Source organism: Pholcus phalangioides, unplaced genomic scaffold, assembly GCF_987345545.1.
Source record: "Pholcus phalangioides strain wild (caught in Gottingen) unplaced genomic scaffold, Ppha-v1.0 ptg000007l_1, whole genome shotgun sequence".
In the NCBI taxonomy this organism is placed as follows: Eukaryota; Metazoa; Arthropoda; class Arachnida; order Araneae; family Pholcidae; genus Pholcus; species Pholcus phalangioides.
This window is the reverse complement of record NW_028301600.1, coordinates 5,226,143-5,245,054: the sequence shown is the minus strand read 5'-3', so window position 1 is coordinate 5,245,054 and position 18,912 is coordinate 5,226,143. Positions and strand designations below refer to the sequence as shown.

Sequence of the window (18,912 nt, the reverse complement as noted above, 5' to 3'; positions counted from 1 at the left end):
TTCGTATACAGGGTGATTAAGAAAGAATCATCGGGTTTCAAAATGATTCTACACTTGAAATCGAACATTAACAAAAATTGTTCATGAAACGTAGACACATTTCCCCCCCCCCCACCGTATATTCACATATTGTTTATCATTCTATATTCTGTATTTTTAATTTTTAAGAAATATGCAATTTTTAAATATCATGTGATTCTCTCTAAGTCACCCTACAAAAGTACTAACTTGATATCGTCCACCGCATGTCAGAAGCACGAATGTACAAATTTTCCTTTTTTTTATCAGCTGTTTGGATACCTTGTTTTGCTATCTAAGTTGTGCCCGAAACACGAATGTGTATCTTTATTGAAACACGTTACAAAGCATTTAGGAAAATAACTTCCATAGAATAACATGGGTAGAGTAAGCATCAAACGCTATTTCCCACGTTCCTTTTTTTTTTTTTGCAAGGACATTGCACATTTGTAATTCTTGTATGACAGAGCCGATATATTGATTATTGTGCAAGTAGAATTTGATAAAATTACATTGTACGATACATACACTCATTGCCATAAAAATTTGCGCACCCAGAAGAAGTCATCAAAATGAAACGAAATTTTACACTTGTAAGTACTACGTTGATATAAGTAAGTGATTAGAAAATCCAAGAAAAAGGATCATTTATTGCAGAAAAAAGAACAGATGAACAGAAGTTTTAGTACTCTGTTGGACCCCCTCTAGCGCGAATGCACGATGCGATACGAGCGGACATTGAGGCATACAAGTTCCGTATGATGTCCTGAGACATCTCGTTCCACAGTTGCTGTAAATGCGCCTCTAGTTCGACCAACCTCGTAGGGTGTCCAACTTGCCGTCCCAAATGATCCCAGATATGCTCGATTGGTGACAAATCTGGGGATAGAGCAGGACAGGGAAGGGTAGTAATGTGGCGGAGGCAGTCTTGTGACATCCTTGCTGTGTGTGGCCTAGCATTGTCTTGTTGAAAAATGGCTCCTGGGAGCCCTGCCATGAGTGGCAACCTTGTAGCTGAAGGATGTTATGGACGTACCGCTGGGCTGTCATTGTGCCATGGATCAATATTAGGAGTGACCGTGTATCGTAAGCAATGGCACCCCATACCATGACACCAGCTGCTGGAGCGGTGTGTCGCTGTAAAGCAAAGGCAGGATTGAAGCGTTCACCACGGGGCCTCCACACACGAACACGATTGTCATCATTGCTCAAGTTGAATCCCGATTCGTCGCTGAAGACGACCTGGTTCCATTCCGTTGCAGTCCAATCCCGTCGTGCTCGACACCACTCCAAACGGAGGCGTTTGTGGGTGGGTGTCATTGGCAGCACACGTAATGGGCGCCGCGATACCAGATGTCCTTCAGCCAGGCGCCTTGCGATGATTCGGGAAGACACAGGGGCCCGTAGTGAAACTGCTGCCTGTGTCTGGATAGCGGCCAATGAGGCAGTTGGCTCTACGCGTGCGTTTCGGATGATGTGACGGTCTTCTCGACGACTGGTCTGTCGAGGGCGTCCTGAACCTGGTCGCCGTGTAAATGACGTCTCTTCTGTCCACTGGTCCCAACACCTCCTCACAGTAAAATCAGAACGGCCTAGTTGACGAGCTACTCGCCGAGCTGACCACCCAGCTTCCATCATCCCGATGATTCTTCCCCTATCGAACTCCGACACCTGCTCATATGGTCTTCGACGGCGGCGTAACGGCATGTCTACCTCAGCATTTTCTTTGCAAACGATTAAATACACTCCTGCAAGCTCTGCTTACCTGTTTTATACTCCAAGGAAAACGAAGTTCAACGCCCTCTAGTGGCATTACGCAATGCGCAATCACGCTGCATTTCTAATCATTTGCATATCTGCCCGACATGTACCTTCAGGCCAACTTTCGTTTCGATCCCACAATTATTTCTTGGTGCGCAAATTTTTATGGCAATGAGTGTAGTAATTATCTCAGCTGAATAAAGACATTCTTTAGTTTCGGCATATTTTTAAATAAAAATGACTTTCTTATTTGAAAGTTTTTAATTTTGGAGAATCTCTCTCGCGACCCCCCCTAGCTCATTGACGCGGTCCACTCCACCCCCACGGTTTGCGCACCACTGACGTAAGGGACCTGCGGTGCTGTTCCAGATCACTTAAGTGAACCGCGACACGTTTTCGCCCTAGTGGCCCGCACTCCCTTAAAAGTTCAGCACCCTTGCTGTATTCTATCTGTCCTGTCAGTTTGCCTTATGTGCAAATTTAAATGTCATATACAGGGTGTACTGTAAGTGATGGAATTTCCTTTATCTCATCAACCGTCCGTCGTAGTGGTATGATTTCAATTAAAAAATGCTCAACAGGATTTCAAAAATTACCCTGTACCAGTTTTGAGAGTGAAAATGCAGTTTGTAACAAAATAAAAAGTGTAAATTTTTACACGCGCCCCCCCCCCCCCCCTTGTGCTCAAATTTCCAATGAGAAAGTTGTTGCCCTGTCTTTTCTGACGTCAACAGAAAAAGTTCCACGTTTCTAAGTGCAATATTCACAGAGATATTCGAATTCGAAAAACGGAGAAAATTTGGGGGAAGAACAGCGTTAAGTGCGGGTAAAACGGGTTTTCCGCATTTAACGCTGTTCTTTCCCAAATTTCCTCCGTTTTTGAATTTTTAAATTGCAATCATATATCTATGACGGACGGTTGAGGAGATAAAGAGCATTTACAGGACACCTTGTATATTGTTCGCCTTTGATTTGTATATCATATACACAAAATATTAATGACATCTTCCGTATTCTAGATATTTTAATCAAAAGATGCTCACGGCGAACACACAGTGGCTCAAATCGCGAAATTAGCTAGGAAAAAAAAAATGACGAGTTTTTCGTATCGGGGAAAAAAAACTGATATGACTGCGTAGAGAAATGTCTGGTGTATCTTGAGGTGGTGTTTATTTTGCGATAATTGCTGACATCGGGGAGCATGAGAGGTGCAAAGTAGGGTGATGACTCACTAAATTGGATTTTCGCTGAAATGCGATGAGAAAAAAATTTAAATTTCCTAGCTTATTATTCGATTGTTTTTCAGTGAAACCACCTATTTGTTTTTGCCATTCGTTTTTAGGTTTCTTTTTTTTTTCTATTCTTTGTTTTCCCAGCTTTGGTAGAATATATTGTTTTTAAAATTAGTACTTAAATTTTTTTTGAGTAGTTTTAAGCACAAAAAGTGACTTACGAAAAAAGTTCATCTTTGTTCAACCGTGAAACTTCTTTTCGGATGTTTTACATGTTGTGGGTGAATGTATTGTGGGGCTCATTGCCACACCTAGCTAATGCGTTTCTTGAAATAAATTTTCGAAATCCCCTTACGTATTACTCGCCTAGTTCTAATGGTGGGGTGGGCTTCCCCAACCAGAAAGCTTGCCCTTGAGGGGAAACTACAGATCTTTCGATCAAATATATTGATGAAAAGTCCACACCTACAAAATTTAAACATTACTTTGAACTTAGAAGTATTAAATTTCATGTTACATATAGAAACGTTTCATAAAAGTCAACTTTTAGAAAATTTAAAATCATGCAACAAGACCCTAACGTGTTTCCAAGAAAGGAATTCGTCACTATTACATGGAAAAGTCAATAAACCATGGAAAATATTCCATAGAAATTGGGAGAAAATTTTCAAAGGCATTGGCTTCAAAAACAAGTCTAAAGTAGAAAGAATTTCTGAGACGCAACAGTACGCGAGAAAGCTTCGCTACGCAGTACGAGATCATCCGACCAACGCGCAATTAAAAATTTCACCATGCACCCGCTGAGATAAATTTTAAAAGAGAAGACTATCTCGTTGCTGGCGGATTTTTTTTTGTAAATGTTTAAGTAGTAGAAAAAATTACATAAAAAACAGTAGCATGTGAGTATATATTTGTTATTTTTAAATAACCAGTGCAGTTTTCTCTTAATTTTTATTTGAAATTCCATTCTAACGCGATTATCTGATAGCTAATTCAAATCGAAAATGCAAACTAGATTGTGCCATTTTACACAGTTTATTTTTAAATTTTGTGCTATAGGGAAAAATATTTTTTTTGAATAAAAAACATGATTTTGCATACAAACATTGAATTAAGTCCTCCGAAAAAAGAAATATTTTCACTGCGGTATTTTGTCCAAAAAACCTTGGTATCGTTATTTATTTCAATGTTATCCGTTCTGAATACGAGGGATATATTATTTTGAGTACAAATAATCAAAGGCATTACAAATACCAGCATTAACTGAGAAGAATTAATTAGAAAATGTAGTTTTGGCTTTAAAATACATAGAATTGCAAGAAATTAGAAGAACGCTATAATCATGTTGAAATGATTTTAAAACTATCGAATGATATTACTTTTTTTTATACTTCTCAGCATGTATGGATCTATATTTCTGAATTGGATCAAAAAGAATTTAAAAAAATATGCATTCGTTTTTGAGCAAATATTTTTTCTCTCCTAAATTCGCTATATGGACTACTGTGCGGCGTAGGTGCTTATGCTAATAAATTACAAAACCGAGTGTTTACTTTTTTTTTTAAAAAAGTGTTTTTTACGAGTATTACATAAATTAATGCAAGTAGTAGCAAATGTTTAAAAGTTACAAGTAGTAATTCCTCAAACGAAAAAAAAACGAACTTCAGTAGAAAGACAAAATGCGCCGTCAAAACTAATTAACGAGATGAGCGGTTGCAAACTAATTTTTTTTTCTCGTTGCAGCAGTAATCTTCAATCATCAATTCACCCTTCAAAAATATCGATTCTTTACTTTTCCTTAAAAAAAAACAAAAAAACTTTACAATCTCTGTTTCTCTTAGCGAAATATTAAAGACATTGACAATATGTTTATTTTTTGCTTCTTTTGGCTTATGTTAATGCTGTACGGTTGTTAGATATATCGGAAGGTAAACAAAATACTGTATAATATAATTTCACTCCAATAAATCAGATTTCTCTGTTTTTATTCTGTTGAATGGAGCTGTTTCATTTTATTTACGTGTTTAGAACATCTATATTCCCTCCGTTGTTAGATAAGTCCAAACAAAAACAAAAAACGAGATGAAGGCGCTTTATTTTATGAAACTGTAACATCGAATTTGGCTTATCGAGAGATTTTTATTGTTTTTGTTGACGTTCTGACATTTTTCACAATGGATGTAGTATAAATCTTTTTTTTCGTTATCTTAATCAAAATACAAACAACCCGACTAGCTGGGTTCTATAACTTCAATATTTGCAGCCACCCGATGTTGCAAATAAATACAGTGAAATCATCAAAAGAATAAACGTTTTTTTCGTAGTTTACGATGAAGTTATTAGAATAACAATAAATGAAATGTATTTGGTTTTAGAAGAAGTTTTTATCATTGGTACATTCAATTTTGTCCCGTAAGATGGTAAAAAATTCCTGGATAAAATGTAAAGTTTTGCACATCAGAAACGCAAAAAAACCCATCAAATTTGAATTACTTCCACTTTCTAGGCATAGCAGCTGACACATTAAAATAAAATGAAAAGATCGAAGAAGTGTACATTACTTTTGACAATAATTTAGATGTAGATTATGTTGATGTATCGCTCCACCTAATACACTAGGATGGAGCAATTTAACAATATCGAAAAACGTTCTTGCTCATAAGAACTGTGTATGTATTAAGCAGTTAAACAGTTATGTAATAAACGCTCTTCAGATTTGATATGAATTAAAATGCGCTTTCGAAATGTGTTAGATTGTTATTTTCTTTGGTTTGCAGTCGGTATTGGGCAGCCTTTCGAGCCGTGAATGGAAGGGAAAGGATAAAAGCAAATTCACAAAAGCTCTTTCCAGACAAGGAAATTAAGTAGATGGAAATTGATGCACCAAAGGCTTTTAAGCAAAGTGAGAAACTATGACAATCTATTCTTATAGTTCCATCGACATAAGAAAGGTACAGGAGAGTGTCTGAGAGTAACTACACAAGAACTAGAAACGCGTGAACAATGGGAACGGATGAAAGAGATAGTGACAAGGCTCGGAAATGCAAGGCGAAAGATTTAGGATATAATTAATATTAGCGATGGAAACTTGAAGTAAAATAAACTCTTTGAATTCTTTCTCTAGGAATCCGACAGCTGTAAGAACTGAACAGGACAAAAGATAAGGAAGAATTGGAGAAAATAAAAATTGAGAAATTTATCGAAGAAGTACCGAAAGAAGATCGCGTACCGAACTTTTGCCGTCAAGAACTCCAGAAATGGGTCAAAGATCTGCTTGAAACGACAATAACAGAAGCGGAAGCCAAGATGGACGCACAAGGAGTTCGAGAAGAAATAAAAAGAGCTAAATGAATTTTTTTCCCATCTACTAGCTCCGGAAGACTAGAAACGTGGACAAATATTTCAGGAAATAAATGGCGAATGAACAATTTCCCGTTTTTCAGATGTGTGTGTTTCCGCTTAATGTTCCGTTGCTGTTGCCGTACTGACATTTCGAACGAAGAAGCGGCACTGGCCAAAAATTTCCTCTCCCCATAATTTCCCTTATTCCAATAATAAGTGCGAATATTATTGGTTTTTTGCCCTTCCCCCACTCCTTAAGCTGAATTCCTCGAGAAGATCCTAATGACGTTCACGTGAACTTTCCGATGTGTTGAATTAATGTCATTAACGCTGAAACATGTGAATAACGAAATCATTCCTAGTTAAATTTTGTAGATGAATTGCTGTTTAAAACACGCGATCTTAATTATTCCTATTAAGCGGAAAAAACGCCATGGTCTAATGCAGTGTTTCTCAACCTATGGTCCACGGACCAGAGCTGGTCCGCAGGCAAATATTCAATCATTACACTTCACTCATAGATGGCAGCACTGAAAATTTTAAAAAAAACCCGATACTAGATACGCACTCAGACTGTAAGTTCACTATGCACACACGCACTTTCGGCACACCTCAATCGGTAGTAAATTGCCCATGGTGATAGAAAGGAGTTATGCTCGGTTTGAATGAATGAATGGTCCGCAGGCAGACTTGATAATTCTTCTAACTAAATGAAAAATATTCTTTTTGATTTTAGTAATATTCTATCAATAAATTTTATCGATTTTATTAATATTCATATGAGTTCAAATAGAAATTAGACATTCACACTTAGGGTAATCATATCTAATTGAGGAAAATACTGTTTATCGCAATACTAAATATGGAGTAAATTGTAGTCAAAAATGCAATCAACTGCAAATTTGCATTTTATTGCTAAAATTGCTGGAGAGTGGGGAAATAAGTGACTGCAGAAAGTGACAGTAAACTTAAATATATTTCATGAAAAGCATTTATCATGACTGGGGATCATTTCCATCGAGAAAAATACAGGAAAATACGGGAAACTGCTCTGAAATATGGCAAAATATAGGATATTGTCAATTGTTTTCTTAAACATTGCCACAAGTTTGCAAAACTACCAATTGTTGCTGCAATGGCTGCAAATTATGAATGAGTGGAGAATGAAAGAATACTGAACTCACAGTAACTTGAAATTTAGTTCACGGAAAAAACGTTGATCACATGACTAGTATGTGAGATGAGTATTCATATATGAGTTATGAAAGCTATCTTCATTCACCATTTTAAGTAAAGATCAGAAATTCAAATAAGCTTCGTTGTGTGAAAAAAAAAAACGTAATGTGTAAACTCTGAACGGACAAAAATGAAAGAATATCCCTTAAAATATGGGACACATTGTGACACCACTCATGCTGTGAGTTAGAGGTCCGTGGAATCATGTCGGATATTTTATTGGTCCTTGGGTTCAGAAAAGTTTAGAAACGCTGGTCTAATGCAATGTTTCTCAAAGTGGGCAATATCAACCCCCCTGGAGGGGGTAATAGGAGCTACGGTACGGATATAACAACATTGAATCCTATGGATTGGCTTGAGTTGGAGGGCGATGAGACAAAAAAAATGAATGAAGAAGTTCACAATGGAACAAAAAGGTTTGGGAAACTCTGGTCTAATGTTATTTAGACTAGAAATTACTTAGACTAGAAATTATTTTAAAACCATTTTGAAGCTTTTTCCCCCGTTAGATCTATAGTAACAATATAAACATAAATAACAAATAAATAAATAAACATCAAGGTAAAAAAAACGAATAATTTATAAACACCTTATTTTATAACACCGAGAAGTTTGTCATTTTGGCCATACTGCAACCCAACTGTGGCTTTTTGAGAAGCTGGAAGGAAAATCGATTTATTGACTCCCAACTTGCGTGGTTTATGACTTGCTCGAGTTTTAGTCATTAAACATTTCTTTTCTTCACTCTTAATTTCCCATTTATCGCCTTAGCATTTTACTATTCAGTAAAATTTCTAATGGCAACATCGACTTCAAAATAAAATACCAGAAAAGTATTTTCTCTTTCAGATGAGAGAAAGTTAAAAAAAAAAGGGGGGGGGGGAAAGACGAGTATATAGAAAAATACATGGTCATATCTCGATTGCTAGTTGATATTAACGACATGAGACTTTACACCGAAGAAGATTCCGAAAATCTTTGCAAATTCTAGCCAGAGCAGAAGAAGTAGAAGGTGAAAGTTGCGGAGGCGCTGATGATGATGGCGGTAGTGGCGATGGAAGGATCTCGGCAATTTGTTACTTTATGATGCAAATGACAGCAACACAGGCAAAGTTTCCCTCTGGAGAAACCTTAGAGCATAACACTGGGCTAATCTGCGATAGCTGATGCCTGGAATACATTTCCGTAGATGCTGCTGGTTTGGCGTCATTTTGGAAAACGTCCAAATAGTTTTGTTCGTGGCGAACCCTCACGTCCACCTCATTTGCATGAACCTTCTTACCTTTTTTTTATATATATTTCTCCACCGCAGAATTCGAGGTGAATAATTTTTTTTTCGTAAAATTTGAACCTTTCCTGTTGATGTTCCACTCTCTATGGCTTAAATTTCTAGTTTTTATTCCTGAACCAAGAGACCTTTTTCACTCAGAAATACTTTGCGTACAGTGAAATCATATACCAACTAGAGACAGAAATTTCAGTTACCATAATATATCCAAGCATAGTGGAAAATTCAAGTTGGTCTAATCTTTTACAGTGAAAGGTTTTGCTTATCTAGCATTCTTGGAAGTGATCACTTACTGGATTTTTTTTAATAATCAGTCTGAATTTCGAATTATTTTACTCGCCGCTGACTTTGAATGCATGCAACCAATTGCATTCCGCTGCACTTTTTATAAGACCTTCTGCACTGTTCTTTCAAAAAGAAATATGGATTAACTCATGTACAGGGCGTCCATAATTAAAAGACCCTATTTTAAAGTAGTCTACCGGTGAAACCACTCATCAGAAAATTGTGAAATTTTGTGGAGGACTTCATGAACTGATGGGAATTTGTTTCAGAGGGAAAATTAGTTGCACATGTCACCACTAGAGGGCGTTTTATTAAGAAATGATACATTTAGGCAAACGTTTACAATTTTAACAATTGTTAAACACTTTAATAATTGTTACTGCAACAAAACATGTTTCAAATGATGGTCATCATGTTCAGATGCCATGTGAAATCGCAAGATGGCATGTTGCACAACTGACCGAAGTGTGTTCAGCATGTGGCGTGAAATGCTGCCATTAAGGTTAGTTTACCTAACCTTAATGGCAGCATTTCAGCAGTTCTCGGATTGTCACGACTTACCAGACGTTTCAAATTCCCCCAAAGCCAAAAATCGCATGGATTAAGGTCCGGGGATCGGGTAGGCCATAGATTAGGGAAGCGCCGGCTTATGACACGATCCTGGCTGATGACACGATCCTGGCTGATGACACGATCTTCTGTATAATGTGTTTTAAGAACATTCTTAACACACATTGCAATGTGTGGAGGAGGTTCGTCTTGCATAAAGATTGTGTCTGCAAGGCAGTGACGTGCTTGCAGAGCCGGAACAATTTCGTTCTGTAACAGCAATGCATATCGCTTCCTGGTGATCGAACATGTCACTGGACCTGTAGAACGCAACTCCTCGTAGAAGTAGGGACCGAGAATAAATGATGCAGTAAATCCACACCATACCGTCACTTTTGGTGAATGCAACGGTACCTCTAAGACAGCGTGTGGATTTTCTGGTTCCCAAATTTGGCAGTTATGAGTATTGACTGCACCATCCAAGTGAAAATGCGCTTCGTCTGTCCAGAGGATATTCCAAGGTCATTTTGAATCGACCTCAACGCGAGCTAGAAACTGCAGCGAGAACCGGAGTCGAGCGTAACCATGTGCAAGCAACCGCTGCACAAGTGAAAGTTTGTTCGGATAATATCGGGGATATTCCGCGTGATCTTACGGACAGTTGAATGCGGCTTATCCAACGCCTGTGCTACACGCCTGACACTAGAGCTACCACGAGAATTTGAAGCTCTGTCCTCTTCCACCTGAAGCGAAACCTCCTGTACTGCGTCTATACAAACGGGTTTTCTTCCTCTTCCAGGACGAACAGCCAACGATCCCGAGGTTTCAAATTTTGTTATCATACTCCGAAGGTTTTTAACATTCATTGGACTTTTTCGAATTCTCTTCCAAGTCCGATATTTCCGTAGAGTAGTTACTGCGGAATTGTTGTTTTGGTAAAACAATTTAACCAAGAAAGCGCAATCTCGCAAAATCGTCATTATGAGCAGCAAACACATTGAGAAGCAAGATCTCCGCGAATGTTTCTAGGTTTTAAACTGAAGAGCCAAAAAAACTGGTACAGGCATGCGTATGTAAATAAAGAGATATGGAACCAATCTGAGTACGGCGCTGCGGTCGGCAACGCCTGTATAACACAACAAGTGTCTGGCATAGTTGCTAGATCGGTTACTGCTGCTACAATGGCAGGTTATCGAGATTTAAGTGAGTTTGAACGTGGTGTTATAGTCGGCGCACGAGAGATGGGACATAGCATCTCCGAGGTAGCGATGAAATTTGGATTTTCACGTACGACCATTTCACGAGTGTACCGTGAATATCGGGAATCCGGTAAAAAATTAAATATACGACATCGTTGCGGCCGGGAAAAGATCATGAAAGAACGGGACTGACGAGAATCGTTAAACGTGACCATGGACAAAAAAATCATAATCCATATTAAATCATAATCCATGGACCCTACATGTCAACAGGGGACTGTTCAAGCTGGTGGAGGCTCTGTGATGGTATGGGGCGTGTGCACTTGGCGTGATATGGGACCTCTGATACGACTCTGACAGGTGATAGGTACGTAAGCATCCTGTCTGATCACCTGCACCCATTCATGTCCATTGTGCATTCCGACGGACTTGGACAATTTCAGCAGGACAATGCGACACCCCACACGTCCAGAATTGCTACAATGTGGCTCCAGGAACACTCTTCTGACTTTAGACACTTCCGCTGGCCACCAAAATCCCCAGACATGAACATTATTGAACATATCTGGGATGCCTTGCAACGTGCTGTTCAGAAGAGATCTCCACCCCCTCTTACTCCTACGGATTTATGGACAGCCCTGCAGGATTCATGGTGTCAATTACCTCCAGCACTACTTCAAACATTAGTCGAGTCCATGCCACGTCGTGTTGCGGCACTTCTGCGTGCTCGCGGGGACCCTACACGATATTAGGCAGGTTACCAGTTTTTTTGGTTCTTCAGTTTATAACAGCTGCTGCGTGACATCACATAAATTTACATGTTTACTACAGGTATTAAAAGTGACACGCCCTCTGGTGGTGACATGCGAAACTAATTTTCCCCCCTGAAACAAATTCTCATAACTTCATGAAGTCCTCCACAAACTTTTACACCTTTTTGATGACTGGTTTCACTTGTAGGATACTTTAAAATAAGGTCTTTTAATTATGAACGCCCTGTACAAGTAGTCAAGTAGTTTAAGTAAGTTATTAAAATATTCTGTAGTGAATTCAAAACCAATGAGATCTGAAATAAATTGAGATCACTTTTGTATGAGTGAAACAAACCCCATAAAAAATATTTTATGATTTTTTTATTTCCTTCCTGCTTATTATTTATTATTTTTATGACGAGCTCAGAAATGTGTGTGTGTGCATTCGCTAAGAATTCCTCACTTTAAAAACATTTTCATATTCACCATAAAAAATATATGTCATACTATAGGTACAAATACATTAATGTTGGAAATGAAGTTGAATATAATTGTCGAATTCACCTTTATTAGCATCTCTACTTTTTTATTCTGACTGCATTTATTTCCTTAAATTATAGTTTAGATCGCATTTTTTTTGCTTTAAATATTATATTCTTTATTCAAATTTCTGTGATTTTGTATGTTGCTGGACTTCCGTGGTACTATTTGGCAGAACGTTGGGGATCGAGTGCTGTGTTTGGCATTGCCCAAGCACTCACAGAAACGGCCAGCGTTGGGGTGTACCCCCGATGAAGAGCACAGGCGCTGGCTTTGATGATTTCCAACTTTCCAACTTCGAAAATTTTCATATTCTACTAAAAATTATTACTTCAAAATTTTGCATCCAAACTCTGTATCTTGTCATCATCAATTTTGCTACCAACTATATATGATAATTCGAAACTAAAATTTCAACAAAAATTATCTTGTCATACTATACATCTATTTTTCCACGGGTTTACTCTTTATCAGGCCATTTTTGTATTTAAAGGTATTAAAAAAATACATTAAAAGGAACGTTATTTATTAGTATTAAATTATGGTAAGGATATTCCCCTTATAAAGGTATATATTGTAATTTCAGAACATAATACTAACAAGTTCCAACAAGCTGATTTCAACCAAAAAACGGATCTTACTCTTTTTCAGCCTAAAATTCTGGAAATTCAGAATGAACAAATGACTTCCTATCAAACTCCATGCGTTTTATGCTTTAACCATTTATGGTACCACGTATATACTGTATGAATATACATGTACACGGTCAGAAACCCATCATGGTATCATTTTTTGAAGGCTGCTGAAATTTTACATGTTAAAATATTTATAAAATCGCACGAAATCGAGGCAACTGGAAATAAAATTCAAGAAACAAAGTATTAAAGTTTGCTAAGCAAAATTTTATCTGTATATAGAAAACATTAAAATCAAGGTAAACTATATATTTTACCCTTATAATTAACTATGTTAGCTAATTAAAAATACACACTGATTAATTGAATTGCTTTTTCAGTGTTTTGTCGATTGTTTCAATTATAACAGCATTAATTTACATCCATTTTTGTAAAAAAAAAAATTTCAAAATGTTTTTATGGAGGTGGACCATAAGGGGTGAGTGCGTCTTATTCATCGTATTTCCGACTACACTTAGGCTTGCAACAATGAATATTTTATTATCAGGAACCTGTGAGTTTAGTGATAAAGTCACTAACTTTTTTATACGAGACAGTTAAACACAACCACTATACAGGGTGCATAGGAAATTCTCTTTATCCTGGAATAACTCGCGCAGTGTTGATCCTAGAAACATACTTCCTATTGGGGGAAAAGTATCCAAATAACGCGTAGACTTCAGATACGCTCTCATATTAGAAGGCGTTGCATAGTTATTACAATAAAAAAATAACTTTTTATTTATACCCTGTCCTAAAAAACCCAATTAGAAATTTGTTACGCTGTCTCTCCTGAGCCCAACAAAAAACAGTTTCCATGTTTTTAGCTGCAACATTCGCTTACTTATTTGAATTCGAAATTCGTTGAAAATGAGGAAAAGAACTGTACAAGCTCAATCATATGATGCTCTTTTCCTCATTTTCAGCGATATTTGAATCCATAAATCTAAGCGAGTATTGCACCCTAAAACATGGAATAATATTTTTTGTTGGGCTCGGGAGAGATAGGGCAACAACTTTTGAATTGAGTTTTTTTAGGACAGGGTGACCAAATAAAAAGTTAATTTTTTTATTATAGTAACTACACAACCCCTTGCAATATGAATGGCGTATCTGAGATCTACGCGTTATTTGGATACTTTTTCTAATTAGAAGTATACATCTAGTATCAGCGGTTAGTGAGAAATTCCAGGATTTTTCCTATGTATCTTGTATGTACGTATGTACTGCCATTTTATGCTTTTTTTTTATAATTTATCTTCGATAGATTGGAGTCAAAATAACAACGAATGGCTCAGCTATGGTATAGTCCCTTTTGGCGATTTTTTTCTTTGGCGAGAAAAACGCCCGAAAATATGACGAGAAGTTGCCAAGAGTTAAACGATGGCATGCTTTCAGACGTCCTTGCCAAAGAAAAAAATCGCCAACACATCGCCAAAAAGTGATAATACTAAAAAACGAATGACAAAAACAATAACATTCTCAGAACTAAATAAGGGATCGAGATTAAAAATATAACATCCTAGACCAGAAAACTCTCTCTCAAATAATATAACCATCCCTTCTGATGAGTGGCGTGTGCTTTATAGCCAACACCTTCTATAGCAGACTTCTATATCTAATATAGCACCTTCTATACCTGCTATAGAAGGTGTTGGCTTAGCCCCCCCCCCCCTTTAGAAAGTAGCCGAAAATAGCCGATCAGTAAGACAAACGTCAATATGATGGAAAGAAAATCACAAAAAGTCGCCAAAAAAAATGAATTATACTATAGCTGCGTTCCCAACGAATGAAAGAAATCAGTGCAGCAAATGACACACGGAGCACTCACTTCAAGTACCGTGACAACAACACCTACTCAGGCATCAAAAAACACTGGATTTACTACCCTAATTTACGATTCAACCTGAATATGTCATTTAATAGCTACTTTACACACGGTACCGCGCATAACATGACACGTCGAATGATTTATACTAATTTACGCGTCCATTAAAAAAAAAAAAAAAACTAAAAAAAACCGGATGGTATCACTTTATCCCGCTCCGTGATTTCCAATGGTCATTTGATTTTTGGGTATTTCATATTTAAAAGAGCTTGTCAAAGGCTTCCACATTTTGCTATTTCTCTTAAAAGAATTTTACTTCTTTTTACTTTCAGAACCTTCACAAGAACGCGCGGATGATTTTGGCAGACTACCAAACGGCAGTGGAATGACCAACGGTCATCTGCATAATTCCACTTAAAATGCATTGCAACACCTTGTTTATTAATTTCATATATTGCTGCACATTCTGAAGGATATACTCTCTTTTTTTATTCACGAACCTCTGGTTGTTGTCTCATTAGAGTTAGTATATAACGAGATAGTCGATCGTGGAACGAATTCAGAACAAGGCAGTCAGTCATACGCAGGGGTTTGAGGCTGGGATTGCACTACAAAAGTTCTATAAAAGCTCTTTCATAAAACTTGAAAAACTTCGAGCGAATGTAACCAATAGGCTTATTGGTTGTTTTTTTTCAAGTTTTTTAAAATATATTTTATTGAACTTTTATAGTGTAATCCCGGCTTAATAAACATGAGTATAATGAAATATACAATATCTGTGATTATAACCTTAACGATTCTTTGAATGCTGTTTTTTCTGTGATCTTCATCAACAGATAAATGTCATTGATTTGATTTGCTAAATTTCAGTCGCCGGTGTTAATAATAATGATGATAACGCTTGAAAATATGTGTAAAAAAGATCGGTAGTATACTATAAAAGTTTCATAAATTTTTTTATAAAACTTGAAAAATTAAACCAGTAAGCGTATCGGTTACATTCGAGCAAATGCACAACCGATAAGCTTATTGGTTGCATTTATCAAGTTTTATAAAAGAACTTGTCTATAAAACTTTTATGGTGTAATCCCACGGTATATCAGGTATTACACTACAAAAGTTCTTGGGCAAAGATCTTTTATAAAACTTTTATTTAAGTTTATTTTATAAAATGTCTAGGACAATAAATGGATCATATTATACCGTATAAAAGCTTCATAAAAATAGTTTTTTAAAGTTTTGGTCAGTTTTTTTTAATTTACTTATGTTGTTATCGGTAGTAGGTATAGATCAAGTATTTTTACCAATTGCTGTTGCAAATTTATCATTTGCATTCATTGTAATGGCTTAGATTTTAAACAATAGGAAAAGAAGCGTGTGTGGGGGTGAGACCATGAATTGCTCGGCGAGAGTTGAAAGGTATGCATTACAAAACTTTCTTCTGGAGCTGCACGGAAGATCATAGAAGTTACATAAACTATTTAAGAATGTGAGCTTCAATTCTTTACTCTCAATCATGCAGTGATAACTCGGCTTACGAATTTTTCGGCTAACGAAGATTTTTTTCATGATTCTTCTGCATCGGCTAACAAATACGGATTCGACAAACGGACATTTTTGTTGATATGGATGCCCGTGCTAATAAAAAACAGCCGCGTCGTGATCAGAATTTTCATGCCAATTTTCATGCTCACTTGAGTCCGATTAACCAATGTCCATCTCGGAACCTTTTTTCAGATGTATCTACACTTCTCTTTCTGAAATTCTTTGAATCATTTCTGGTGAAATGAAAATGGAAGATTCAGCTAATAGAAAATGCATTGAAAAAAAAAGGTGGTTTTCAGAGCAAGCGTTCTTTTTGTACAAGGCACTTAGCATCAAGCTGAACACTCTGGACATTCTAGGAGATTATCTTTTCCATCTGCATGTATCAGACACAGAAATGAGCTGACAAAATCACAAATGGATGGGGGACACCTACGAACTCGTTGAGTTGTGTCAACACGAGCTTTAGCAGACTAAAGCTAGTGTGTTGGTTGTATACATACTAGAAAAAAGATCTTCAAGCAACTCTCATCTTCCTGTAGATTCTCATTTATTCAATTTTGAAGCTGTTCATTTTAGCCTTCAATCAGTTTTTGTGTTTTTATGGCTTTCCTTGGCGTTAAAAAAAATTATCTTTACATTTTGGGCAGAAGCTGGAAGGAATAAAATGATTTTTCATAGAAACCTATGGGAAATCACGTTTCGGTTAACGAACGTGATTCCGGAACGAATCATCTTCGTTAGCTGAGGTATCACTGTATTTGACTCTGAAGGTGGGACCTTCAACATCACGAAAAATGATGCAAAATTTGTTTTGAAAACATTTTCAATTTTTTCTGAAAACCTTTTCTATTTGTTTATAAGCATCCAATCGTTTATTTCTGTTTTTTGTAGTCAGAATGTCGGACATCACGGAGAAATTTAAATCTCTGATATTCATACGGTAAGATCTTTCACTCATTTTCAATTATTTAATCAAATCACAAAGTATGTATGTATGTAGTCTTCAGCCGTTGAAACTGCAGGATAAAAAGCGCATCAACCTAAATATTCTACAAATATTGAATGAAAAGGCTGACTTTGATAAATGAAACTTTAACAAAGCACGCCTTTTATCAAAGTTGATCATTACACTACCATTTTCCTTTGTGTCAAACTTTTTTTATAAAAGATCTTTGTCAAATAACGTTTATAGTGTAATATCGGTCTAAGGCCGGGATTACACTATAAAAGTCCTTTTATAAAACTTGAAAAATTCAACCAACAAGCGCGTCGGCCACGTTCGAGCAAATGCAACCGGTGATATTATATTGGTTGAATTTTTCAAGTTTTATCAAAGGGCTTTTACAAAACCTTTATAGTATAATTCCGGCCTAAGGAACACCTATGGCCGCTATTAAACTACAAACGTTTTATTTTATTTACAATAGTCTTTTATAACTTTTATAATATTTGACAAATGCAACCAAGCTTATCGGTTGCAATGGCTCGAATGTAACCAATAAGCTTATTGGTTGCATTTTTCAAGTTATATAAAATAACTTTTATGAAACTTTTACAGTATAATCCCCGCTTAAAACAGGGATTCCCAAACTTTTCGTGATAGCGGCAAAATTCAATTTTTTACTCTTCCAAATTTCATTGAGGGGTAAAAATACTCCTTTAAATTTTGAGTAATTTTTTTAACGAGTTATTTCTCACCGATAAAAAAGTACCCCTTGCTTTACAAAATGCCCCTTTAAATTTTAAAGAGGAGTGAAATTACTCCTCAAAAATTGTATTTTCGGATAACACTGCTCCTACCTCATCTCGAAGTACTTTGGTGGCACCCCTAAAAAAAGCACCGTAACTCCTAACCGATCTCACGGCGCTACTTTTGGGAGTTACTGTTCCAGAGATAACATGAAGTATATCTGCAAATTATAAGTAATTTTCATGCTAATGAGAATAACTTTTTTTGTATATTCCAAGCAAGAGTCTAAAACTTATGGCAAAATAAGATAAATATTTTTTCCACAATTTTTATTTTTAAGAATATTTTATCGGCGAAAAGAGGAATGCGTTTAAAAAAAAAAAAAAACGTAGGCCACGAGAACAAGGTGGCGCAACCATCGCTACAGAACTCACAAGGAAAAGCGCCGTTTCAAAGCGAAACATCAGACAACACATCAGAATGAACTTGACTCTTACACGTGTGCGCTCGTTTCCCAACAACGCACGGCACGAGAAAAAAGTTATGTAAGTAATTTTTGATAAATTTCTTTTTCATCGCGAATTAAACTGTCTCCAAGAAATTTTTATAATTTCCAAATTTATTTTTGCGTTTAAATTCTCCATAAAAACTTCACAGCACTTTTAATGATTTTGGTGAAATATTTAGTTTCGTTTTCTTCAAAAATGAATATTAAATCCATTTATTACTTTGAAAATTGTAGAATATCAAAGTGACTAAATATGCAAGCGTCTAGCTTAATATCTCCATAATTTATGAATGTATACGTATATAAAGTTGCAATTTGAGCTTTGAAAATTTTAATTTCATATCATTTAAGTTTTATTTCACTGCACGCTATATTAGAGCAACGAAACGCAGCTTCATTCATTAAATCATCATGTACTCGGGTGTGTTTAACTTAAGTACTGTATGTATTTTTCTGTCGGTT

At 36.4% G+C, this 18,912-nt stretch overlaps 1 protein-coding gene across 1 annotated transcript in view; it reads left to right on the top strand.

Annotated features, from left to right (window-relative positions):
• The first annotated feature begins 18,404 nt into the window (after positions 1-18,404).
• Positions 18,405-18,912, top strand: part of LOC149084823 (uncharacterized) — a 98,460-nt gene continuing 97,952 nt past the window's right edge. Inside the window, exon 1 of the mRNA XM_089233854.1 lies at positions 18,405-18,487. The gene's annotated coding sequence lies outside the window, so the exon portion shown is untranslated. The remainder of the gene's footprint in view (positions 18,488-18,912) is intronic.